This window comes from Platichthys flesus, chromosome 9 (genome assembly GCF_949316205.1).
Source record: "Platichthys flesus chromosome 9, fPlaFle2.1, whole genome shotgun sequence".
NCBI lineage: Eukaryota > Metazoa > Chordata > Actinopteri > Pleuronectiformes > Pleuronectidae > Platichthys > Platichthys flesus.
Genome location: NC_084953.1, coordinates 8619297 through 8646245, shown reverse-complemented (window position 1 = coordinate 8646245; position 26949 = coordinate 8619297). Strand labels below are relative to the sequence as shown.

General features: G+C 42.1%; 1 non-coding gene across 1 annotated transcript; it reads left to right on the top strand.

The window, feature by feature from the left end:
• The first annotated feature begins 14526 nt into the window (after nucleotides 1-14526).
• LOC133961356 (U11 spliceosomal RNA) lies at nucleotides 14527-14661 on the top strand. Its single transcript, XR_009921992.1, has one exon. It is a non-coding gene; the product is annotated as a U11 spliceosomal RNA (small nuclear RNA).
• The last annotated feature ends 12288 nt before the right edge of the window (nucleotides 14662-26949 follow it).

Genomic DNA, 26949 nt, shown 5'->3' with positions numbered 1-26949 from the left:
TGAGCTCAGAAGGAAGAAGTCGCATTTATCAGTAAACACAAAGTGTATATCAACTGTATGTGCTGCATCCTAGTCTTCCTCTCTGTCTTCACCGGCTGTGCCCCGCAGAGGAGTTAAGGTCCATGCAGGGAGTTTTTTCTCCCCAGAGCAGTGTTGAGGTGTGAGCTGCCCGCGACTCCTCAAACAGGAGGCGCTGAGGCTAAATGTCTGCTCCTGCCAAGGGAACAAGGAAAAAGAAGAGACAAATCATGGACTGGAGCAAACAACACATAAATGCCTCCCGCATTTAGGTTCTTTACAACTGTAAATGCATTACTAAGCACTGAAAAGGTTGAAACTATTAGTGTGAAGATCCTGCATTTATCATGCCTACATCTTTACACTACGTACACTGCACTCTTTTTTCAAACCTCCATCTTCTCTGCGTTTATCTTTGATTATTCATGCATCAATGGTTTGGCTGGTTATTTTTCTTAGAATTAAATGAGCTGTAAGAAGATGTGTTGTCTCTCTCATCCGGTGTATTAGTTCACCACTATCCCAAATCGTTAGAAGACAAATTATGGGGGTCGTTGTGCTTTGAATTTCAAGACCAAAACTAAAGAGCGACACCTAGTGGCCACCTGCAGATCTCTCTGCCCCACCTCTGATTCGCAGGGATCTGTGAATGTTTATACATCTGTGTGCCTGACAGTTAACAATCCCGTCTGTTGAGCCGGAGCGATCGTTAAAGATGCATTACTTTATAAGAGCGATCGCTCTCAGACTGTGATCATCATGCAAACAGTCCGTGTCCTTGTGTCTTCATCACAGTCATCTGCTCGGGTCTGTCCTCCTTTTTTTTCTCCGTGCTCATTCCTCGGTTTGCCAGCTATTTTCATCACTACCCTCCTGATGCAACAGCTCAGCATCCATCTCGTCAGTTCTAACTATCTGAAGTTACACATGAATTGAAATCGACGCTGTTGAATTCCTCGCTTTGATCTATTATTTCTAACCTTAAGATGAGCTCACATTACTTAAGATCATTTATGCATGTCGCATGCAAGCTGAATTTTAACTAATTTGGCTGAACACACACGTCTATAAAGGATCAGGCTTTTTGCATCTGTAAATGTACATGACCTTGGTAATAACAGTAACAAACTCTTCAAACAAATCACTGGTCATTTTTTAATAGTCTGCGACAGTAGAGGGCAATCATCTAATAAAGTTTTATGGCAAGTAATTATACGTTGAAAAATGATGTCTCTCAGAACATAATGAATTTAGTTTATATAGAGTTGATAAAGTAAACACATTGCATGGAAAAACTTTCACTTAAATATGCTTTAAGGAATATTTCAATTGCAGCTTTGTTTTTTGTTCGAGACGATTTATTACATTCCAAACCCCTGACCCCCTTTCATTCATTTTCTGAAAGATTAAAAACACATTGAAATATTTTTTATATTATATTTTCTCTTCTTTCACCCTGGACAGTGACAGAAATCTGATCAATCCAAATGACTAAAATAATAAACTGCTCTTTGCCATGTCGTCCTACGATATAAATGTTAGGGTAACGGGTTTTTTTGTGTCTCAGGGAGGTGCTTACAGGGTTTAACAATATCTATCTATTAGAAGAGGCTAAAAAGCTTAAAAGAACATTTTAATTGTTGCTGCTTTCAAAACACTCATGCTCAAATATGTGCATTGGTTGTTTTCAGGAGGTATCACTTTTTAATTCTCCTCCTGACCTTGGAAATAGTCTGATATGAATAAGCAAGACCTCTAAGGTTTTCATCACAAATTTGGCCTAATAGCTGGACCTCAGACTCCAGTGTTCAAGTCCTGGTTCAGGTGGTGAAAACTCTATGTAGGAAAACCTATATATGTAGATAAATAATGATTTTGCCCTAGCTCCTCTTAATGCTTAGATGTCCCTAACCTAACCCTCCAACCCCGGTCTGTATTATTTCTTTTGACGGGTTGTTCAGATCTAACTCTCAGCAGGGTTGAGGCATTTCCACCACACTCAGTTACCTTCAACAACCAGTCTGAATTGTGCAGTTTAGCTCAGTAAGTTGTTGATCAGTCTTTCAACGAGAGGGTTGATGGTTCAAAACTCAATGAAGGCAAGCAGCCCCTGACCCTATTGACGTAAAAAAAACTCATCTGGATATCTTGTTATTAACCTTCAACCCTTTTAGGCACTAGTGATCTTAAATCATCATTCTAAATCATGCAACCCTAACCGCAACCCCGACCCTAATCTCTGTTATGGAGTGAGCCCATGACAACATCACGTTTTATTCGATATTTTTGTGCTTAGTCCCATCTGTGTATCAAAGCTCTACTCATTAATTTAGAAGTTATTTATGCTTGTAAGTCAAGTAAACAATACAGAGTTTTTTGAAGTAGTCGTGGTATACGTTTTTACTCAATGACCCTTGAGTGGCGCCTGGAGCAGTTTGGTATTCTGATTTGTTTTGCCATCAATATATTTCAATAAATTAAAATGTGGCAGCTGTTTGAAGGAAAAGTTCCTAATATTTTTGTGTCTTTGCATATTTTGAATAAATATTTGATTACCTCCCCACGTAAAATGAAGAAGAAATCGTTTGTGGAACTTGTTGCAGTACATTGCAATCATTTAGAGGACAGAATGTTTTTCATGTCATCTTTGGATTGGAATGTTTTCTTTCCATTTCTGTCTGCCTGTATCTCACTCCCCCCCCCCCCCCCCCCCTTCGCTCTGACCCTCCAAACATTGAGAAACCTAGAAGCTGTTCCTCCTCTCAGGCGCAATGGAAGCCATCTGACACGCTCCATTACGTTGTGCTTGTTCCAATTAAAGCTGACACCATTTGCTGTCAAGAGCCCAGTGATACCCTGCAGAGAGGTAACCCACCCCTGCTACACCTGCTGCCCACGGGGTTTAAGTGTTTCTGGATGTATATTATGTTGTTACAAGGAGATCTATGCCGTCAGATGACTGCCCAAAGGTTGGAGCGCCTCACAACTCCCTGTGGGGGAACGTGTGCTCGGTGTGTGTTAAAGAAGTTTTAAATCTAAGACTCGTCATTTGGAAACTTTGCTGATGTTGCAGAACTTCATTGCCACTTGTGTAACTCGGGTTCAAGGAATTATGATGATTTCCTAAATGTCAACATTGATCCCTCACTGGCTTTCCGCTCACAAGACTATTAGAATAAATACAATGTTCAACACAACAGTTTTTATTTTGAGAACAAATGTTCCCTTCTTGAAAATCCTAAAACACGAAACACTCGAGATGAATAATGTGTAATTTCGAGCAAGTATTCGAGATGTCCACTTTCTTTACATTTCTAGAGAAAATTAACAGATTTCATGCTCTTTTTCTCCTCCTGTAAAAAACACGAGATTGATGAGGCCTGGAACTACAGAAGGAGCGTGAATCAAAAGTTCATCAGCTCCTCCGCAGGCTCAAAATATGAAGGAACTGAGCCGACAGGTCAGACACTCGGTCTCTGAAACCTTCATAAAACATCTGAATCCTTCATAAAGCTCATGTCGTGTTCCCTGAATCAGCTATATTTCGTGACACTTTCTTCTGAAGCTACTTTTAGAAAACTCATCCGTGATGACTGTTTGCATAATTTTCTTTCGGCTGGAACTTTTCCTCTGAATGTCTCATCAAGCAGAGTAATGCTAATGTACAGAATCAGGGGACAGTGGCGCCCCCATGGAAACTATCTGTTGGGTACTCAAAGCAATGAGGCTGAGAGAAAATTAATCAGAGGGCCCCTCCTTTTTAATGAAATGACCCCAAGTAAAGTTGTGGAGAAGCTCAATATGTTTCCTCTGCAGCGGGCTGCAGTCCGCCGACCATCCAGAACCAATCTGGGGCTTATGACGGCGGCAGGGGAGAAGATACATTAGGCCTCCCTCCAGTGAGTAATGAATGGAACTAATAGGAATAGGCAATCCGGGTCCACACCACTAATACTATGTAGAAAAAATACGGGATGCAGCCGCTTTTTGTTTGTTCCTGAACTAAATTGTGATACAAGTTTTGAACACCGCTTTCGACTTAAGAATGTGTCACTTTGATTTATGCCTTTGGAGTTATAGTGAAGAAGTGATAGGAGAAGGGGTGAGAGAGCAGGGAAGACACGCAATGAATCTGTTAGTGGCGTGAGCAGTTGGGCTCTAGGATTGACAGAATTGGTTAATTACTCAGATGATTGGCACAAAATTTGGTCCATGAATTCACTGACCCCAGATGATGTATCCTATTGACTTCAGTGATCCTCTGACTCTTCATATAGCGCCACCATGAGGGAAACATCTGCAGTCCTGAGTGAAATATCTCAATAAACTAGAAGTTTATTTTAATTTACAACCAAAAGAACCTAGCTATCATAATTGATCAAACTATGGGCCAAAATTAGTCTGGGCAAACCCACGGGGACCGTAGGACCCAGAGCTTCCTCCCCTATACTAATAAACCCAAAGGTAAACCTAAACTTAAGCCGGGACACTAGACTAATAGACCTCCAACCTCAAAGCAAATGTTTTATCTCCTGCTGAAAGAGAGAGAGTATGCATCTTCCCTGCACCCGTATGTTAAGTTGATCCTTGAACTTTGAGGCTTTGTGTTGACAGCTATAAAATACCTTGGGGAAATGTAGGAAACAGCCATCGGGCAAGAAATTTGTGAATGTAAGTTCAAGTTGTATCGCTCAATACAAGGTGTAGGGAAGTTGTTATTTCTAAATTTTCTTATTTCGTCGAGACAAAAAAGAAAAAGAAAAACACCATTTAGCATCGATGATACATGTTGGTTCCATATTTAAAAAATGCTCACACTCCTCATTACACTTTCTGGACAGATCAGTCCATACATACCTTAGACCATATTATACCCAGATCACGTGCACATCATCAGGCTCTTAAAAAGAAAAAATACTGGTATTCATGTCCTGTATCCACAGCTATGATATATATATATATATATGTTATGAACCGATGGGGCTCAGCTCTGCAGGTGAATTGGCAGAAGAATCAGATCCGGAGGAAAACACAAGGAACATGGGGAATATAACATAACCCTGACATCATTAGATTGCCTCCAACATGTAATTAATTCCTCCAGCTCAGGTACACTGCTCAGAACCTGTCGACCTCTGACCTTCCAGCAGGGGGCTGTGGATGCATCCAAATAAACCCCCCCACAGCGTTCAATGAACTATCACATTGATATAATTGAATGCAGCTCATGACACTGGACCTGACCAGAACAGGGGAGAAACCACAGCCGTGTGGCAGAACTGGTTATAAGGGATCAAATCAAACAGGTTACCTAAGCAGTTTTTGTATCTATAAAATGAATGTGATGTAATAACACCTTTTATGAATGAATTGCAATAAACACAATGTTATTGAAGTCTTCAAATATACTGCACGATGTTTAAAAATACCTAGAAAATAATTGATTTAACCTGATAACTGTTGCTTCCCACTGGAAACATTTTCTACAAGATAGATTAATTTGTGCTGATGAATATTTCCCCCGATGCTCACGCAGGGTGGAGCTCCGCTGCATAATGTACAAGCTCTCTTCTGAGATGTTTCTCTTCCTCTGGCTGCCTGTCGAGTGATGTAACCGATCTCTGAGTCAGGCAACTCAGTTTCCACTTTTTATTTATGAAGGCTCATAAAAGGGAATTTAGAATTGTCACTGACCGTTGCGATCTGATATTTCTATGGTTAATCTGACTGGCTTTTTGCAAAGAATGTATTCATGAAGCTCTGGTGGTTTTCTGCTGGTGACCACGTGCTGCCCAGAAAACCAAGTGTCTGATCACAGTATGAGAAAAAAACAGCAAGAGGATAGATGACTAGATATTACATGTCATTTGGCTGATGCTTTTGTCCAAAGCAACTTACCATTAGTACACTCACTCAACATTTATGAGGGGCCATTTAGGGGAAGAGTGGGGTTTGAATGGGGAAGAGTGGGGTTGGAACCGGCAACTTTCTGGTTGGAGAACGACCACTCTACCCCCTAGGCCACACCGCCGACACAATCTTTAAAAATAGAGCTTCTCGGTTTCAACAGGAACTGTCTGACCATTGCAACGGCTACTACTCAGACTGGAAATCCTAGATTATATATAATCATCTCGTCCCTAATGTTCAATCAGGGACCACTCTGGTCTGGTGGAACCTCCACATCCATTATAGCCATTACAGTTGCAGATATGTTGATACTGAACGTATTGGGAAAACGTTGACAGAGAACTTTTTCCCACCAAAATGTCAGAACCTGTCGTGTAACAGTAACTACAACCTTATTAAACTTTCACATATTTATTATATTCAGTTATAGCTATATTTCAGTTTGAGAAGGACAATAGTCTAAATACGAGTCGAAAATAACCTCAAATATATTTTTGATTTCTTATAAGATTTTTGGCTGCGTATTTTGACATTTATATTTAATATGCATTGATAAATATCCAACAAGATTTAAAGCCATTTCTTTATAGAGCTCATAGTCAGTCCGTGTGATTGGCTTTGTTACTTTTACAGGAATGTTTCTAATCAGGCGTGCACTGACCCGCGTGGCTTCACCATACTCCGGTCACATCCTGCTAGGTCACATTCGTGTTCCTCTGCAGAGGCGACGGGAACTGATGTGCTCAAAATAAATTATGTAGGTTTTTGTTTGTGGAGAAAATCCTTCACAGCAATTAATGTCCTGGAAAAACCCGGAAGAGGAGCTCGTCAGTGAAGCACGGACGGCATCCTTTAGGCCGGCGGCTGAGCTCTGAATAATGCAAGGCCATGGACTCCATCACGACGAGCTTTAATTGCGTCCCCAACCCACCCATACCCCCTCCCCCGTTTTCTCCTCGGTTTTGCCGGTGCAGGAAAACAGCTTTGAAATGACTTGGGGCCAAAATCAATCGTCTTCCACTCGCAGGGAGGTATAAGTGTGCGTGGGGCTACAATATGCCCGTGTGGATTCACCTGCAAGTGTGGGCATGAATATGCGCGAGCCTGTGTTTAGCTTTGTGTGCATGTTCGGTGCCTAAACTTGCCGGAGCACAGATGAAGGCACCGCACCATCTGCCACCAGAATGAAAGAACAGGAAGCTGCTTCTGACAAAAAAGTTCTTGTATTTTATTTTTTTTCCACCTTGCACAGCCACAAAGCAATTCCTCAGCATGCGTTCTGCTGACTGGCTGCATCTCTGAGCAGTGGTAGGTAGAGAAGTGGAGGGAAAAAAGAGGAGGAATCAGTCCTTTGAGAAGTTGATGTCTTCCCTCGGCCCCTCTTGCTCTCAGTCTGCAGCCCCTCGTTCCCTCACACATGCAGAGAGGCGGAGCTTTATGGCTGCTATGATGTGTGCATGCCAACGAGCCGCAGTCTTAAAATGAGACAAACGAGTCACGGGAGATGGCACTTTTAATAATGTCCCCACCACCCCAATCCTGCAAAAAAAAAAAACAAGGGGGGATGCAGCGGTCTTGCTTCTTCACCATTACACCCACTGGAGATGTGACTGAGGCTTGGTAGTCAAAATGGGAGTTGAGTTGGGGGACAAGAGCTGTAGAGGGACGACGGACATTGGGAATACGATGATCAAACCAACAGAGGAATCTTTTGTTTTTCGCCTCTGCTTTTGGATTGTTTGATGCTTCCACAAGAAAACTGAGGCCACACAGACAGAATTTTTGATGATGTAGAACTGGGGTTTTTAACCGAGCCCCAGTAACAGTGTGGCTGTGCAGTGTCGGAGCAGGAGTCCCAGTGTTGAGTCTGATATGGTAAATGGTAAATGGGTGTGTATTTATAAAGCTCTGTTCTAGTCTTGATGACCACTCACAGCGCTTTAAAGTACAGTTTTACATTCACCCATTCACACACCCATTCTGCATCAGGGTTCTGCATCTTGCCCAAGGACACTTCGGCATGCAGATGGGTCAGACTGGGGATCGAACTGCCGACCTTCAGATTGGAGGACGACCACTCTACCCCTCAGCCACAGCCGCCCCAATGAAAGGTCATTGTTCTTCATTAGAAAGGGACAGAGAAGTTGTTAGCTGATTTACTCTCTCTCTGTTTCCTCAGCCTCCTAATATGAAACATGTAGGGGGGAAAAGTTAGTTCTCTATGACGGAGGCTACACTTTTCCAGTTTAGTTGTAAATATCTCTTGTTGTATCTGACGCGCTGAAAGAACAGCCTTTATCATTTCCCCAAGACGCAAGTATAACAAGTGCTAGGTGACTGGTAACCATAGTCTGTAAGTGTCTATGGTGCTGACATGGTGCTGACATCTAACAGAATAGATATGGCTGTCAAACATCATCTTAGCATTTGTCACTGTTAGCCTGTTAGCATGCTGATGTCAGCGTTTTACTTGAAGCTCCTGTGCCTAAGACACAAGCCTGTTCATTCAGTTTTATTAAATATAATATAATTGAATGAGAAGATAGAAAGAAGAAAGAACATTTGTCTGATTTGACATTTTAAGTGGACAGAGGTCCCGATAACAACCTGACAATTAACTCCTGAAAAACCTCCTGACACTCACAACAGTGGAGGAGGGAGGTTGAACAGTTTGAATGCCAATCAGGACGTTAGATTAAAAAATAATTCCCGCATCCTTCACAGAGGCAGAGACGTAATCCTGCCCTGCGGAGCTTCAGCCCCGATGCATCGACCTATACAGTCATGAAAACGTCCGCCGTCGTCTCCGTGTGTCGAGCCAACCCTCTCTTGACATCTGAAACGGAGTGCAGTGAAACCGGGGATCAGCATAATGCAAACACTTATGAGGAAAATAATGAGCCAAACAAGAGAGATCCCCACCGAGAGGAGAATTACAATTCAGCATCACAAGTACGAGCTGATGGAGCTCTCACTTTCCACCACATTACTGCTCTCACCTCGCCACAGGAGAGACACTTCAAATATAAATTGACTCCAGCGGTGATTCCTTTATTTAGCCAGCAGCAACAGCGTTTGAGTAACAGGAGATTTAGTTTACAAAGTCTTTCAGCCGTCTTGTTACGTGGGGCTCTGAGACGGGTGGAAAGGCAGAGGTAGAAATCGATCGGGGAAAAAAATCTCAACACAAATCTTCAGGAGTTGACAGTGTTTCATAAAATCCGCAGGGACGGAAAAACCTGCATTGACTCATAAAAGGAATAATGAATGAAAAACAACAAAACAAACTGTGACTCACATGAATCCAAGATTGCAAATATTTTCTCTTTGATTATTAAAGTTCAATTTTGAACTCCACTACAAAACTATTTATCAGCTTGTTATGTCCAGGAGTGATTCCTGGAAATTTTATAAACATTTTAATTATGCCAAAGTGGCTTATATAATGTACATATTTCATTTAAATATCAGAATAAGTGATAATTATACCTTTATTTCTATGTATCATATAATTCTTATTTTGTCTTTATTCTTTTTTGTGATTTGTGTATCACACTCGTTAAGTATTGTCATTTCTTTAGTAAGAAATGTTTGTTTGTAGTTTATATTAATAAACTGAAAGCTCAGTTTTTCACCACTCATTTATATCATTTTTTATTTTAAAAGTATTACACACTAGGAGCATCCACTGACGGGGATGCTCCTCCTCTCTTCAGATTCGTGTCATACCTGTAGTACTCTACATTTTATCATCAAGAAAGAAACATATCTTGAGCTTTTCAATTGACCTCTGAAGTCCATCAGTTACTGTGGCCGGCAGATGCAACTTTATCATTTCCTGTTTAGCTTATCGCCATCCCAGAGGGTTTGTTAAATCTCCGCCGAGGCAAGAAGCGGTGGATGACGCTTGGTGGAGGCTGATTATTCACAGACACACTTCAGCAGCTCCCCTCAGTAAGTGAGAGCGATCACATCAATATCACATCCTCCAGGTTGTCGATACCATCCTCCTCTCCAACACTTTGAACATCAGGTAAAACACGGAACAAAATGTTCATCTCAACTCGGTGGAATAAATGGATTGACTCGTTTGTTTAGTTAATTTGATAAACTCAATGTTCTCGAGCTGAGGCAGAGTTTCCTGCTCCTCCTGACAGCGGGTACATGCGTGTGATTCAACGGCATCATGTCTTATCTTTGTGTTTGTCTCCGAATTAACTGTGTAATGAGTTGTGATGATTATGTGAATAAATCAGCTCCAGCATTATGCAGATATAGGGTATCACACTAGTGTCGAAGTAGGGGCTGGACAACTGATGAGGAACTTCAGGAGTTAGATTCACAAAGAAATATATAAAACACACTAGAGGAAAGAAAAAGTCAAGTGAGAGACGTCTGGTTGGGGCAAACCTGCAGACAGCTTTTTGTTGCAGAATGAAATGTTCTAACGCACTCTTACAATAAATCTTTTTCAGCTTTTGATTCTTTTTTTAGTACAGCAGAAATATTGGATTCATCATTTGTTTGTAAAAAGATTTATTTATTTTACATTCATTCATATATGTATTTATGTATTTATGTATTCATGTATTCATAGTGCCATTGAGTTTGGTGACCAACAAAGACAAGTGTGGGGGGGGGGGGGGGGCAACACTTAACCACACATGGATATAAAGACAAAACATTTTATGCTATGGTGAAAAATAAGCGTCCATCGGCCGTGGATAGATTCTCTTTTATGTCTTATACTTTCTTATTATTTATATGTTCCGGAGCTTTGTGTGTTAATAACTTTATCAAAAGGTCAATTTAATCTGCTTGATTCTTTCTACTGCTTCTCTATGGAGAAAAAAAGACTGTTTCAAAAAGACTGGAAATAACGATGGACGACATGACAGGTTCCAAAACTGAAGCCAAATAGTACCAATCGCCCCCTGGAGGCTGGTTGCAGTACAGGTGATAAATCCTGCCTTTTTGTGCTAGATGCTTTAAGGTTGGATTGTTTTTATCTCAGCTGCGTCTTCATTCATTGATTCAGGTCACAACCACAACAAAAGGATTTTTAATTTTAAGAGTGTGAGAGAGTTTCTTCTGAGAAGCCAGCGGAGATGAGAGTGTGTGTGGTGAGTTGGTGTTGTGTGTTGTGTGTCGTACAAACACACACAGTCACCTCACATGAAATTGCTGTCGACCTGCGGCAGCCAGTCGACCTGTGACACAGGCACAGTGTGAGAGTGACGGCAGCTGGCAGCTCCTGTGCAGGCAGGTCACCTCCAGTTCAGCAGTGACAGAGAACATTACCTGATGATGTGACGCTGAGTTTGAACCAAGCTTGAATAAAAACTCGAAATTGCTCGGCTGTGATTTTTTCTGTGAACAGAGAATACTTCATGGCTTTGTAAACATGTAAAAGTATTTGCCTCATCTTACTCTGGTGAGTTTCATTTGGAATGTTACCGTCAACACCTCTCCTCTGAGTAGCATACAAATTCTCTCTTTGTAGTAATGTGGAGAGGAGATAAAGGGCCGTCCACCAATCAGAAAGTTCTTTCAATCCCCTGCTCCTCCAGACAGCCTGCCCAAGTGTCCTTGGGCAAGATGATTGCCCCTGAAGGCTGAGCCAGCAGTGTGTGAAGGGTGTTGAATGTGGCTGTATATGTGTGGCTGATTGTGACTTGAAGTGGTCAATGAGACTAAAGAAACGCTGTGTAAATAGATAGATAGATATAATAGATAGATAGAAATAATAGATAGATAGAATGCAGTCCATTTACCATTTACACTCAAAATATTATTTGGCAAATCGCGATGTTGATGGTAAGTAATACATTTCACGTCTCCATGTAGAATAATCTGGTTAAATGCCACAGAATGTTGGTCATGTACTTAAATTCAGGAGATTGCATTGACCTCATAATAAGAAAATCCAGTCCAGAGGAAACTGAAGCATTAGAGCTGCAGAATTTACACAACGATCTTTATCTTTGACGAACCATCTGCTGAATGGTTCATTCTTAATAATAATGGATACAGTGCGTCTTCACCTTCAGGAAGAAGGGATCACCGGGGCTTACGGCACAAAAAAAAGTTTCAATTCAAACCATCAGGACTTTGCTGTGGATGATCTCATTAGTGTCTCGCCAACTTGTGGGACAAATTGTCCAGATAAGTCGATCTCCGATGCCGAGGAGAGGCACCGTGAAGCATAACTAGATGTTTTAAAAGGCTCCCGTCTCATCCGGGTGAGTGCCTCGACAAATGGGGAGGAGAGGAACGACGAGGGAAAGAGATGGAGGTGAAGACAGAGGTGGCGGAGAAGGGGGAATCAGCCAGGCGGAATGGAAACCCTGTCAAAGGTTAATGAGCAGAAAGATAATGTTTTAGCTCCAAATAGGACCCTGTCACTATCTGGAGCCCCGGCAGGAGGGATTAAGGGTGTCAAGATAGGGAAGTTTATGAATGTGTGGGTGTGCTGATGGGTGTGTGTGCATGACTGAGTGGGAGTGTGTGTGACTGCTAGGTATTAATCGTTTTGAGGGGACCTAAACATGTTTACTCCGTTTACTGCAGCTTTAAAAAAATTGTAAAAAAAACTTAAAATAAGTTTGGACCTATAAAAGCAGTATTCTTGCTTCAAATACATATTCTGAACTCCAGACACTTTCCTGAAGTTACCCAGTTTGCTCTGTGTGAGAACTTGAATCTCTGAGTCAGTTGCTGAGGAGTTTTCCCTGCCAGACCTCCAGTACAATGTTGGGAGAATGTCTAATAAACCCTAAGTATGAATATAACAGAAATGTCTGACCATTTCGCTGCAAGTGGTTCGGTGTGTTGATGACGTTTCTAATACAAAAATGTAAAAAAACTAAAAGAATACGAGTATCTCATGATGAAAAGAAGGAGAGGAAGTATACACAGAGAATATGTTGATAATATGAAAGACAATGAGATTTAAGAGCTTTGGGTGAAGCATCACCATATTATAATATAACACTGATGTTGATGTTGTGAAGAGAAACAGGTTATTAATGTGTTGGAGTTTCTACGTCATGTCCTGCCTCCTGCTGCTCGACCCAGACGCCACCCCTCGCCTGAGAGCCTGTTGTTGTGAGCCCGTCTGACCCCCGACGGTGTCCTGCTGCGTTCCTCACATGTGAAAGACAAACTCTGTCAAATGTCCGGACTTTTTTCAGGAGTTCATGTGTGAAACCGGCGTTTTATCAGGATTTTATAAAGGTTCCTGTTCTTATAAGATAACTTTCAGGTTTCAGGTTTACTGGAAAAGCTAAATAAATTGAATCAAATAAATGACATGAATTGTGTAGTTTCACCAGAGGATTGCACTGAACTGTCAGCACTGTTTTATGTTTTACTGCGTCCCCTGCACATCCAGTTAGTCACAGTAAATTCTACCAACAGGCATGTGCACTCACAGATACCAGACAGCAGTAATACCCCGTGCCGGCCATATTTTCTTTTCACTGCACCTGCCATAGTAAACACAGTTCCTAAGACACCGTGTTCCTAAGCATTTATTCTGCTGTTTTCCTTTGTCTTATGCTGCTGATTTGTTGTTTCGGGGGATTCGTTGGTGTTGTTTGGTCAGAAATGGAGGTTTTTTTGCAGCTGCAACACTCGCTTGTTTATTCATGCAGATGCAATGGTGTTTTAAAACACAGCCGGGAAGAGAGAAAAAGTGAATACAAATGTGAAGACTGAGGAATAAACTCAGATAATGATTGTTGTGCTTTGTTTGTGTTATACTGTTTTGACTTTGGGGCTGCCTCTTACTACTTTATATAGATACATCGGAATTTAATATTGGTATAGGGGCTCTAAAAGTTTATTTTGTCCTTTCGTTTTACAAGTTTATGTTCTTATTACCACCCAGGAATGAATAAAGTCGACATTTCAACCGTACTTTCAATGTGCAAAAAAATGTAGTTGAAATTGTCAGACTTAAAACTCATTAATTCTTAATGTTAGATACGTATTGTGAAACTGTCTAGACTCTACAGGTTCTTGTCATCTGTATTTGTGCGTGTCCTCTAAAAGCTAACAAATACGGTTGAAAGAGACTAAAGGGAGCAGTACCACAAGAAATCATTGGGGGGCAGTGTAGCCAAAAGGGATTAAAAGGATTATCTTCTCGTATTTTACACATCTTTTTGGAAAAGGATTCTTAAATTTATAGGTTATAAAACATAGAACTTCAATTCAGATATAATAACACAATGTGTGTTGATCATACCCTTTAAGTTTCACGCAATTCTCAGAGATGTTCGCAGTCGGTCAAAAGTTGTTTTTTTTCTACTTCCTGTTGATTTACCCACATAACCTGAACACAGCAGTAATTCCTAAGCCCCGCCCCTTTTACCCATCATGTTCGTTGGTGGCCTAAACCGCACAGACGGTTGTTCACAATTTTATTAACAATGAGAACTAACCCGTGTTTGGGATAATAATTGTAGACTTACATTCAAACTATAAGACGCTCCACAGAACACGTGTGAATGTAAAAGATGCAGCAGATGATGAACCTCTGACTGAAGAGCATGTTGCCCACACACAGATCATGCAGTGCTCACCTGACTCATTTAAAAGGGCTTCTGCTTTGTTTGGCACAGGAGAAGTGGCGATAGTCTCATATCCTGCGGAATCTACATCAAGAGATTTCGGAAGCACAATTTTTAGAACACGGGGCAGCTGGTGATCTATCATCCTGGCGCCCCAAACCTAAATGTTCAAAATGAAAATATATACGTAAGAAGATATTTCTTCACAATCAAGGCATCCACAGGAGAAGAGGAAAACCTTTAACAATGTAAGAACTTTATGAGTTGCTAAAAAAACTTCAAATACCTATATGATGTTACTTTCATTTACTGTCCTGAGAAGTACTTTATCACATCCTCCTCCATCATCACCAAGTTTGTTGCTGTCAGAAACTCTGCACTGCCCTCTAGTGGACGCATTGCTTTGCGTTATATCATTTTAAACTGACGTATTTCTTCTCTTGAATGAATGAGCCTTTCATCCTCTCTCTCTTCTCTTGTTTTAAAGCCTGGCCACAAAAGTCTATAAGGGAAATGGATTATTAATGGAGTAGTAATCGCTTCTCGGTCCTTGTATGAGAGCGAGTTTCAGTTTGTAATTAATTCAACTTCCGCTCTGGGAAGCTCCCTCATCATTTTCCACTTCAGTTTCATCCTGACAGAATCTCGTGACAGAACATCTGTCAGATTTTAAGATTTACGGTGAACAGCCTCATGTGTTTTACCTTCTCTTGCAGGTTTCTGTGTTGCATCGCGTTGATGGATTAAACATTCACAAATTGAGATGGACCTTCCAAACGTTGTCTTTTGTATTTCTAGGACTGAAAAATGTGTTGTGTGCGAATGTTGGTCAGGTTTGTCTGAAATGTGAAGTTTAGTTCGAGTTATTTTTGCCGACCAATTTGAGCCGTCCACAGAGTAACAAACTTCTGACTTCATAAAACGCTGATCCTCCAGAGACACGGAGAGAAAGAGAGGAAGACGGAGAGGAAGAGGAAGGAGACACAGTGTGTGTGTGTGTGTGTGTGTGTGTATGTGCATGTGTGCGTGCGTGTGTGTGTGTGGACATATGGAAACACAACATAAAATGAGAGAAAATTGGACAATGAAACCCACACACAAACTAGAAGCGGACAATTTCAGAGGATTGTACAGACGTCGAATCGATATGATTACCCTCATTCTCTACAGCAACACACACTGATACACACACACGCACACACACACACACACACACACACACACACACACACACACCGTGGGAATGACAGCAGGGTAAACGTTATAATGCTGTAATCAATGGAAACATCTCAGATGGCTACAGCATGTTAATACTGAAAAGTCACTCCTTTCTCTCTCTCTCTCTCTCTCTCTCTCTTTCCTTCTCGTTTTCACTCACTTGATCCCCCCCTTCCCCAAACACACACACACACACACACACACAGATGCAAATGCACCCACACAAACTCTATCTCTCCAATTTATTGACGGAATGAAAATAAAAGCTGCTAAAAGAACAAATTAGAGGGTTGGAGAGGGAACACTTCCCCCGCGGGCGAGGGGACTTCAATAACAATGGAGAGCCGTGTTTGAAGAAAAAAAAAAAAAAAAAAATCATAATCATAATTCAAAAAACTATACAATGAAAATTGTTTGGTGGATTGGCTGCTCGCTTCTCCGCAAGAATCAATTTGTTATATTCAGGGACGTACGTATATATGAGAAGCAATCTATTTCACATTCTGAAAGAATTACTCTTTTCCAATTTTTCTTGTTGACATTTGAGCCGTAGGGGCGGGGGCACTGTGTGTGTGTATGTGTGTGTGTGTGTGTGTGTGTGTGTGTGTGTGTGTGTGTGTGTAAATAGCTGGAGTCCCTTTTTGTAATCCTTTCTCATTTCTATTTTCATCATCAAAGATACACCACTACACTCTCTTGAACACAAACACATAAGCGCACACACACACACAGACACACACACGACTCTCTCTCTCAGAATCACAGAGTAGACGTCACAGAGTAATATGTATTATATATTTCAACTCTAACACATTAGAGTTAAAATATATAATAGATTTTATTTGTGTGCACCTCAGAAACAACAGATAAGATCAGTGCAGAAAGGAAATCACATGAAAACATATGTTTACTTGCACCCTCGTACAAGTGGAAGTGACCGGTCATGAGATGAATTTTATATAGATTCTTCATTAACCTCCTAAAGAGAGTGAATTGCCTCCTCATCTTCTTCCATTGTTCATTCCGACATGATGTTCATGTTCCCAGTTTTCTGGAAAAGGGAAATCATTTCTGTCTCAACCCATCATTCACAACCTCAAGCCCGTCCCCACGGAGGCTGCACCCGCGGATACTAAGAGACACTAGTGTTTGTCCCCTCAGTTGAAGAAGAATGTGTTGATTTCATCTTCATCTTAGTCCAAAGCTGGACTGAATTTAGGTTTTCCGTTGGAAAATATGAAAACTTCCGGCTGACCTCAGATCCTCTGTTCTAGCTGCTCGAGGTCTCGAAGCTAAAAACGGATCCACCAAAGTCTGAGTTTACAATTTGTCTGTGAAATTTGTAAAAACAATTTCCAACAATCCTCCGAATCCCCAATTTCATTCAAGGTCATGTGTCATTTTTTTCAGCTTCACCAGTGGCTTTCTCCGTCTCAGTTGTACCGTAAAACACACAGTTAGCCACTTAGCTGTTTTTCCTTCCACTGTCTGTATTGGTCACTGACAATGATATTTGCTGGGTAACATGAATAAGACTTTAATTCATAACCCGTAGTGGCCCCAAATTTACATATTGTACATTTAAATGATTTATTTGAACACATAAATCATTACTACTCATTCAGCTCACATGTCAACATCATCTGTAACGTCCTCCTCAGAGACACTGTGTCCTCTCTCCATATTTCACCGGCTGGACATGCAGTCGTTTAACGCTCATGACTTTCTCTGACGTCCTCTCCCTCACACCTCTCAGATTCTTCTTCTCCTCCTCCTCCGCCTCTTTCTTTCTCTACCTGCACACTCTCTCTCTCTCCCTCGCTCACCCTCTGCTTGGCTGCACCGCCAACTGGGGTCAATTAATCATCAAATACTATTTGCATATTTACAGTGTGGCCGAGCTAAGCTGATTACCGCGAGTGCAATAGCCGCTGATTCAACAGGGCTTATGCTGCGACATAATGTGATGAGGATTTGGGGGAAACGGCTTTAGAGAGATCTGATTGGATCTCGTCCCTGAAAGCCGAAACAACAGAAGGCCGCAACATCAGCGCCCTTCACAGACCTCGCTGTGGTCCGGACCTCACGAACACAGGAGTCGATTCCCTGTGAAAGGATTTGATGTGGTGGTCGTCACGGGTCCGATGGGTGCTGCTCAAATTATATCCAGTTGAATCAGATCTGGATCCCAGTCGTTCATTTTGGTTTTCAGGTCTGTGTTTCTGTTTAACTGCTCTCAGACGTGCATTGAACCTTCATTATGTCCTGGAAGGTTCTCGAGCGGCTGCATGTGAGAACACAAACGTCCCAGTCCGTTGCTTCGGACTTTCCCCGCCAGCCCCCAGAGTAAAGTGAGGAACGTCTGTAAAACTCAAAGGAATCATTCAGGATGAAGAAGAGGAGCCGTACACGTAGAAGAGATTTTTTTGTTAAGGTCAATGTGCTGTAAACACAAACACACAACTTTCCACAGCTCTGCCTCGCCGCCGCCCCTCAAGTGAAGGTTACGGACATTGTCCTCTTTTGTGAACATGCCTTAAAATTTTGAGCTGCTTGCTTAATATATGAAAAGCACATTTTTCATTTACGATTGAATAGTTGCATAATCTTGGTCAACAGTAACATCACTATGTAACGTGAATGCCCCATTTCTACCTTTTCCCTCAACACTGTCTATACATTCTCTCTCACTTTGGAGACACTGTTCACTTGCATCTCTCATCAGAGTTTATGCTAATGTGGAAACTGTATATGGGTGCTCAGTGAACTGCGTGTTGTGGCAGACCTGCATAAGTAGTAATGTGATTCCAGTCCACGGTCGTTATATACAGGACAAATTAAAAACCAGGGCCGCAGAACCAGATGTAGCTTCTCTCTCTCTCTCTCTCTCTGTCGCTCTCTCTCTCTCTCTCTCTCTCTCTCTCTCTCACCCTTTTCACCCCTTGTCTTTACTCACCTCTCCACACCTCCGATCACTCCCTCTCCCTCCTCTCCCCTGTTTCCCTGCTTCATAAAACGGGGCGGGGAGATGGGGGGGAGGTGGGGTATTACGCTGGGATTAGGTCTCAGTCGGATTTAATTCCAACCTCCTGAAATGAGATCCTCAGGCTGCTCACAGACCGGAAAAACACACACACACACACACACACACACACCGACACACACACACACACACACACACACACACACACATACGCATGCACATACACACACATCTGTATGTGTAATAGATTAATAAAGTGTGAAGTGAAAGGCGTAATAAGGGAAATCACTAAATCACTACATCTCACTCGACTGTGTCTCTTGGACAGTTGGTCTTACAGTGACATGTTGTCCTGAACAAAGTTAAACCAATTTACACAATATTATAACTAAACCTAGAGTATCTTCTACCAGTACTAAATGTTAAAATATATCCAACATTTTTGGACATGTGACTTAGAGTTGATAAATCCCCTTAACTGGTGAACGTGGACAGCTTCTAATGTGAAGCCTTGTTTTAAACACAGAGACGCTGAACCAAACCCATTGGACAACGCTGTGTTCAATGGTGTATTTCCAGTGAAACATGTTGACCCTGTGATTCATGATTATAATTGTTATTTTGATTTCAAGAAATTAGAAGTTTTATTTTAAATTCACACAACAACATATATTTTCTGATCCAACGTGATTCTCCTCTTTATTCACTGTGTGCATGTGGAGTTTAGTGAGAGAGAGAGAGAGCGAGTGGGTGGGGACACTTCAGAACTGTTAATCATGTGTCAACATGTGGAGTTTTACTGCCCCCTAGTGGCAGCATATGTAAGAGAGAAGTGATCATTCATGAAATGACCATGTTGGAGTTTGTGTGTCAGAAGGTTGGAGCAGGATGGAGACAGAGAAAAGAGTTCACTGTGACCCTCAATCACTCGACGAGTTCAAGACCGTGTTTCCAGTTCGTTCAGTTTGAGTCACGGGTTGAGTCTGACCTGTGGTTCAGGGATTGTGTTCATTTAACTGAGTGCTGAAAGAAAACAAGCAGCAAGACAGAACAGATGCATTCTGGGTGAATGTGAGTGCAGGGACACTGATAAACAAACGTGTGATTTTTCCCGTAAAAAGTACATGGTTCACATTTTGGGACCCAGATTTACTCACGACTCCACTGATGTCGTTATTTTTTATTTTAGCCCGAGAGCAGGAGAAAGATGAGAAGTACCTGAGACAGCAGGCGGCAAAAGCTATAAAGCATGAGGCAAAGAAGAGAGGAGAGAAGAAGAAAGAAAGGTGACGCTCACAGAAGCTGAGCCAGAAAAGGGCTAAATTTAGAGGAGATGGAGGAAGAGAGGGGCAGAGGCAGAGAGGAGGGCGAGCCCAAAACACAAAACTGAGAAAAAGAGGAGACAGAAAAACTAGAAATTCATCCGAACGAAACCAGTGCAAGCAACTAACTGTGTTTAGAAAGAGATGAGCAGGGAGTGAGGGTGTCAGTAAGTAGCATACACACACAAAACACAAAAACACATACACACACACTTCACGACACAGGTCACACTTCAGGCTATTCGTTCAGAAATCATTCGTGTTTTTTTCTCTGATGCTAATTGAACGAAAAGCAAACGGAAAGACTCTAGGTTTTACAAGTTTAGAGGAAGGTGAGTAAAAAGTTACAGCAAAGAAATGAAGAGCTGAACTTTTCTTTATGCAAATCCGGAGTCAGCTACAGCCACAGATACGGCAGCAGATACAATCTGAGCCTGAAATGAACACGCTAACCTGATGCATTTTTATAGAGGTACATAAATACTGCAGCGTGAGTTATTAAGAATCCGCGTTGCTGGGGAATTTCCTGGCGTCCTGCTGTGGTTTAACATTAATCTGTGCCGCCTTCAAGAGAGAAATGTAATGATCCTCAATGAATTCCACACATAATTACCATTTACTCTGCAGAAGGAATCGTAAATGAGGCCGTCTGAAGGTGTTTCCCCCCAAGATTTCATTTTTGTGTGCTCAGGTGAGTGTTATTTATTCTGAAAACTAAATCAATCTTAAAATAAAACTGTTGCAGGCGCTCATTTGTTTAAATTCTCCTCTCGGACAAGTCCAATGTTTTTGCCAAGTGTCAGAGGTCAAACCGTGCAGCAGGCTGTTGTGTCCGTTTGGTTTTGGATGAGACTCCTCTCTCCGCCGAGGCTTCCTGCCATCACTCCTCGTCAAGCTGTGTGTCGCCTGTGTGCCGCCGCTCTCCAGTTGAGACAGCTGGGGTGGGACTGGCAGCGACTGGTGGCCCTGATTGGGTGCAGAGGTTGCCAGGTTGAGTTGTGATGTACGGACCGGCGAGCAAAGCCAACAGACAACCTCTACTTACTGGGCCAAAGAGCGGCTACCGTTCTGGAGCATCCACGTTGGCAGGAGAGGACACCAGGCTGTCGATGAGTCTCAATAATGATTAAATAATCGCTAAATATATAAATAAATATTAGTGCAGCACCAGTCACCTTCGGTTGTCCTTCTCAGACCCCTTCTCTGTTTCTGTTAAACCTCTGAAGTCTACAATTACACCGGCATGTTTAAATCACTTTGTTGTCTGGTCATTGGAATGTGAACATTTATAATTTGACGTGTCTCCACTTCTTCTGATTATCCAGAAATGAAGCCAAAATATCTTGGATTCGAAAGCTGCCATCATGTGCCGAGGAATAATTTGGAGTCTGAGGGAATGGAGCCTGATACACGCAGATTTCACCCTTGTTGTTTTGACCTCAAGAAAGTAGGAACATTTGAAATTTGTGAAAATCTCATTTGAAAATCCAGTAACATGGAGGAGGCAAGGTTCATGACCTGTAGTGTAGCCAGCCACCAGGGGGCGATTGCTGCACTTTGGCTTCACTTAACACACTCAACAAATCCTGCAGCTTATGGCCGCCCCTGTTTTTAAAGCTTGACTCAGTTGAATATTCAGGAAGAAACCAGCAGTAGAAACTAAGCTGCTTTGTTCTTCCCCACTAACGGATTTAGGAGGTTTGAGGATGGATTTTCCACGAAAGCTGCAAATTCCTTTTTCGCCAGGATGTGAAATTAACATTTTCATTAGAGCAGAGAGGGCGAGAGCTGTCCTGGCTTTTCATTCTGCATGTGCTGAGTAGCACAACAGTGACAGTCGGGATGTTTTATCGCCTTGACAATAATTTTACTTTAAAAACTATAAGAGAAATTAAGCATTTAATCCAACACAGCAAACATTTTTGATTCATTTAGGTTTTCAGTTAAGGTCACAGCTACTTCCTCTTTCACAGCTGTGAGGTATGAACCACATTAATCCCCATGAATGAATCTATGTATTTTAGTTCTACTTTCACCAACATGGGTCCAAGGAAAGATTTTACTTCATAGAAGATCAGCTGTTACTGGTTTTAAAAGCTCATGTGCCAACAGGTCTGTTTGGTTTGAAAGCTCGGTCAGCGTTCTGGTTTGGATGATTGGGATCACCAGTCGCGACTCGACGTCCAGCGGTGAAAGCAAACGTTGAAAACACTTCCTGTCGGTAAGAGGATCTCATCATCAGTCCAAGAAAATAAATCCCTGTGCAAAGTGCAGTTCTTCCCTTTTCCACTAGTTCGTACAAACCTATAGTGAGCATGATCGACCCACATGATATTTGTTTTCTAATGTATTAGTACGGATGGAGATTATTTCCAATACTGAGCTAAAAGTTTAAAAGGTAGACTCATTAGTGTGGATGTATCCTCGATGATGTCGCCCCCTATGGGACGATCTCCTCACTGCAACTCAGCTCTGTTCTTAGTCTGACTGTTAATTTGCCACCAGCACAAAGTTTCAATCTTACAGTGGATCAGCTCTTTGCCTCATCACCTCCAGAGGGTTTGAGGAAGGTGGTTAGAACTCTCAGCCTTGACAGCACTAAACCGGGGGAAAGTGGGTGAGAATATTTCAGACCATGAGGAGAAGGAGGAGGAGGAGGAGGAGGAGTATCAGTGCACTTCCTGCCTCAGGGTGACAAGTAAAAATTACAGCTTTGACTCACTAAAACTGATTCCTTGGCATGAGTGAAAGAGAACAAGTTAAAACGAAGTGTCTGAAAATCGAAGTTGTCGGATTTCTGAGAGTTTCTCATTTCAGAAAAGATACTTGAAAGAACAGTTTAGTAGCAGATTATTGGTAAATATCCAAGTCTAGCTTGACATAATCCTAGTGATGTTTTCACTGGCGTGTTTCATCTAAATTGGTCAAATTGTTGTTTTCTTTACCCGAGAATGGGCCTGTTATATTGAAATACTTTATATTTACATCATGGATGGGTCCTCTCTACGGAGGGCACCATGTTTTTTACAGTAGCCCAGACTGGACAAACTAAACACTTTTTGAGTTTTTATGACGACTGAAGGCTTCCACAGGTTCTCTATCATGTTTGGAAGGGGAGGGGGAGGTGAAGGGTATTCAACTGCAACACACAACTTCACCACTAGAGGTCACTAAATTCTACACACTTGACCTTTAACAGGTGGCATATAGATAAAGATACTATAGATCAAACCCGTGGGGTCGATCTGAAGAGACAACACGTTCAACATGATTTGATTCACTTATCTAGATGCAGAAAACATCATCATCACTAGGTTCTCCACCTCAAGGTGCACCTCAGCTCATTTGTTACACTGAATGTAAACTTATTGTTTACAAGAAAATGCCCGAGCTTTCACTTGTTTCAAGTTTCTTACGTTGCCGTGATGCAGCGGTTTACCTCAGGAAACCCACCGGCGACACAGAGGAGCCTGATGTTGAATAAGTTTATGTAGTGACCTTTAAGCCTGAGTCTTAAACCCATCACCTTACTGTTTGTGACAGCCGGCGCAGGAGGAGCCCTGCTGTGCTGCACATGGTATTCTGAGCTAAAGAGTTGTATCTTAATCTCTTCGGACGTTAGATTTTGCCATTACAGACTTTTCCTAAAGACGGACGATATCACATTATGTTCCGTGAGCAGCGCTGCGCTCCAAGACAAGCAGTGTCCTGCTCTACAGCTGGGAGGGACGACCCGCCAATTACATCTTCTTCCCTCTTAAGTCCATTAATCACCTCATTACAAAGGCCTTCTTCCCTTAAAGGAGAGTTCTGTCCTGCTATCCCACTTCATCACATTAAAGCTTAATTAAGAATTATGTCCTAACATCTTGGTTTTAATTATGAGAATGCCCGGCTCCAGTTATGTGTGGTTTCATGCAGCAGCAGCCACAGCGAGGCCTTTACAGGCTGCGGCCTTTAATTGAAGTAATGAACTCGGTTTAATGATGAAGGAACGAAGGGCAGAGCTTCCAGGCAGCTGTGGCTCATTTGATAGAGGTGACTATAAACATTTAAAAGTTTAAGGGGGTCGTGAAGTATGCAGGACGCCACCTCACACGGCCAGCGCTGAATATAGACTCCACAGGCACGAGTTTAATTCACTGGCATCAGCTGCTGCGATACTATCATCACAGCACAAGGGGATCTTCATCGCTGCTCCCTCTTCTTCACGTCGACATGTCTGTTTTGAGGAGCGGGGCTAAGAAGTGTAATTCCCAGGGAGGTGGAATAAAGCTGCCGCGTCTTTGTCTTCGATGGTTTGGACTCCTGCTGGATTTAATTTCCCGAGCAACGAGTATCACTCTCAGGTCGGGTTGACACGGCAGAAAGAGCAGCGTCATTAAGCAGACACGTGTTTTCAGACGTGTCCCTTTTACAGTGTTAATACAAGATGGGTCCAGTGAGGATAATTGGCTTTGGTGTGGGAGCTCTGTGTACAAAGGAAGGTTAACAGCAAACAGCTAGACATAGGGTTAAAATTGACAAAACTACAAAACATGAAATTAAGATCAAATCAACTTTAAATCTATAATTCTCTCGAGTCAAAGCGTTGTTGTGACAGATATGTGGTGAGCGTATCTTTTTGTTTGCAGATTTTTGTTGAAATGTACTCAAGAGGTTTCTGTCTCCATGATTTCAGCCACATTATTTTTTCATTATCCACGAGAACGACCCTGGACCACTGTTTTTCTCCAAGTGAGGAAATAGAATATTGAAATGCACTGAAATCCAGTCATTAATTAATTAAGTCATGTTAGCATACTAATGAAAATGAATGGAATTGTCAAAGTTGGCGTGTTGACATCTAGGGCGTATTGATCCACTGACATTGTCAACTGAATTGAATATCTAACATCATTCAATGTTCACTCCTTAGACATTTTTCTTCTTCTTCAGTCTCTCTCACTTTTGAAAGCTCGTCAATCACTGTTGACGAATGATCATAGATTTACTTTAAAAAATGCTTTACACGTCTGTGGTTACCAGAAGGTTAAGAGCAGAACTAGTAGAGATGATTGACTTGTGGATGTTTGCAGCAGAGAAGTGTTAAATCACTTTCAATTAACACCAATAATAAAGCTCCTCGCTGTAGGGGGCGGAGACTGGAGTGTTAGATGTGATAATGACCCAGGGGATGATGATCTAAGGGTGTGGGGTGGGGGGGTGGGGGGATGCACTTCTGTTATACGTTAAAGGAGGGACAGCCGATCAGACAGGGTGAAAGCTGATGTCTCCATTTTCAGTTTCCGCACCGGCGGCTCATCATCGGTTGCATCATGTCTGCAGATGTGTTTGCACAGACTGTTGTTCACAGGGGCTTTAAAGCACTGGCTGTACATTATGGATTTCTTGTGTGTAAGAGTATTTTAATATTTTTATCTTAAATAAATAACCTAAAGCCTGAAACATGCTTCTGCGTTTTCACGGGCCCGTAAGCGCAAGAGCCCTTCCGGGTCCCTTACGTGCTTATGTATCCCTCCTTACGTGCTGACGGGTGTCGACCCCCTTTTCTAAAATTTACGGCAAAGCACCGCAAGCTCACTCCGCCCGCAAGGCTGTGATTGGTCTGCTCTACATCCCTTCAGGGGCTGCATTTCCGGTTTCATGCCCCATAATACCGGCAGAAATCACGGAAGATTTAGAAGAACGAATATGGACCAAATAGAAGAGCACTTGGCAGAAGATATCCGATAGTATGATCACTTGTATAACCTGTCACTGACTGGCGGATTTGTCCGCCAGAAAAAGGCTACGAGGAGCCGCAGTGGCTATGTAAATAAACAATCGACGAAGAAGAAAGAAGGCGTCTCTAAGGTCGTCTCGACAAAAAGCATTACTCCGCCTAGTGTTCTGGCGCAGAATTGCTTTGTAAGACGCGCAACGGTTGGGGAAGCATGAATGAAAACGAGTCTTGCGCCACAGCGGCGTGAAAAGACGCAGACGCAGTCGCAGAAGCATGTTTCAGGCTTTAGTCTTTGGATAAAGCCTCTAACAGCTGCAGAGATGCAGGTAGAAGTTGCTCGAGCCTCAAGCAGCCGTAGCTTGAAAAGAGATGAGATGTTCATCTGCTAAGTTCACTTCTTTCTTTCTTCCGTCCCAAATTGAAGGCTGATTCAGAATAACTACTGTTAAGTGTTAGCTTTAAATATAATTAGACAGTTAACACCTAAAGATATATAGCGACTCTGAATCAGCCTCCAAGTCTCTCCGACGATATCAAAGACACGACCTCGACTGTTTTATCTTCCTTTGAGAGGAGTGTGGAGATGTGTTGCTGTTGCTTTGACGTAAATCATTATTATAACATTGTTTTTGTTCCACAGCCAAATCAACACCTGCTGAAATCTTTATTTAATAAACGTTCTCATTACCAATTAAATAACTGAGGCACGGTGGTGAGGTCTGATCATTAATGTTCACTGCTTCTCAGAAAAGATGCCAATTGTGTGTGTGTGTGTGTCTGTGTGTGTGTGTGTATGTTTTTTTCCCAGGTTTCTTTTTCTCCACATTAATGTGTGTACTGAATATTAATGCGCGCAGACTTATGGGTAAAAGTCTTTTCTGTACGTACGTGTGTTTGTGAGAACATTCACTGGTTGTGTGTTTGTGTACGTTTGACAGCGGCAGTGGCAGCGGAGAGAGATTTCCTTCCTATAATTAAAAAAGCTGAGATGGAGGAGGAGAGGGAAGAGGAGAGGGAGCACTTTAAATGGCGTTAATTATCCTCCTCTTCTCCTTCACCACACCTGCGCTGTCGTCGGAGGGGATTCATTTGAATAAAACTAAATTAAATCAGAATCACTGAGAAAGTGTGTGTGTGTGGGAGAGTTTGTGTGTTTGTGTGTGTCTGTGTGTCTCTGTGTCTGTGTTTCTGTGTGTC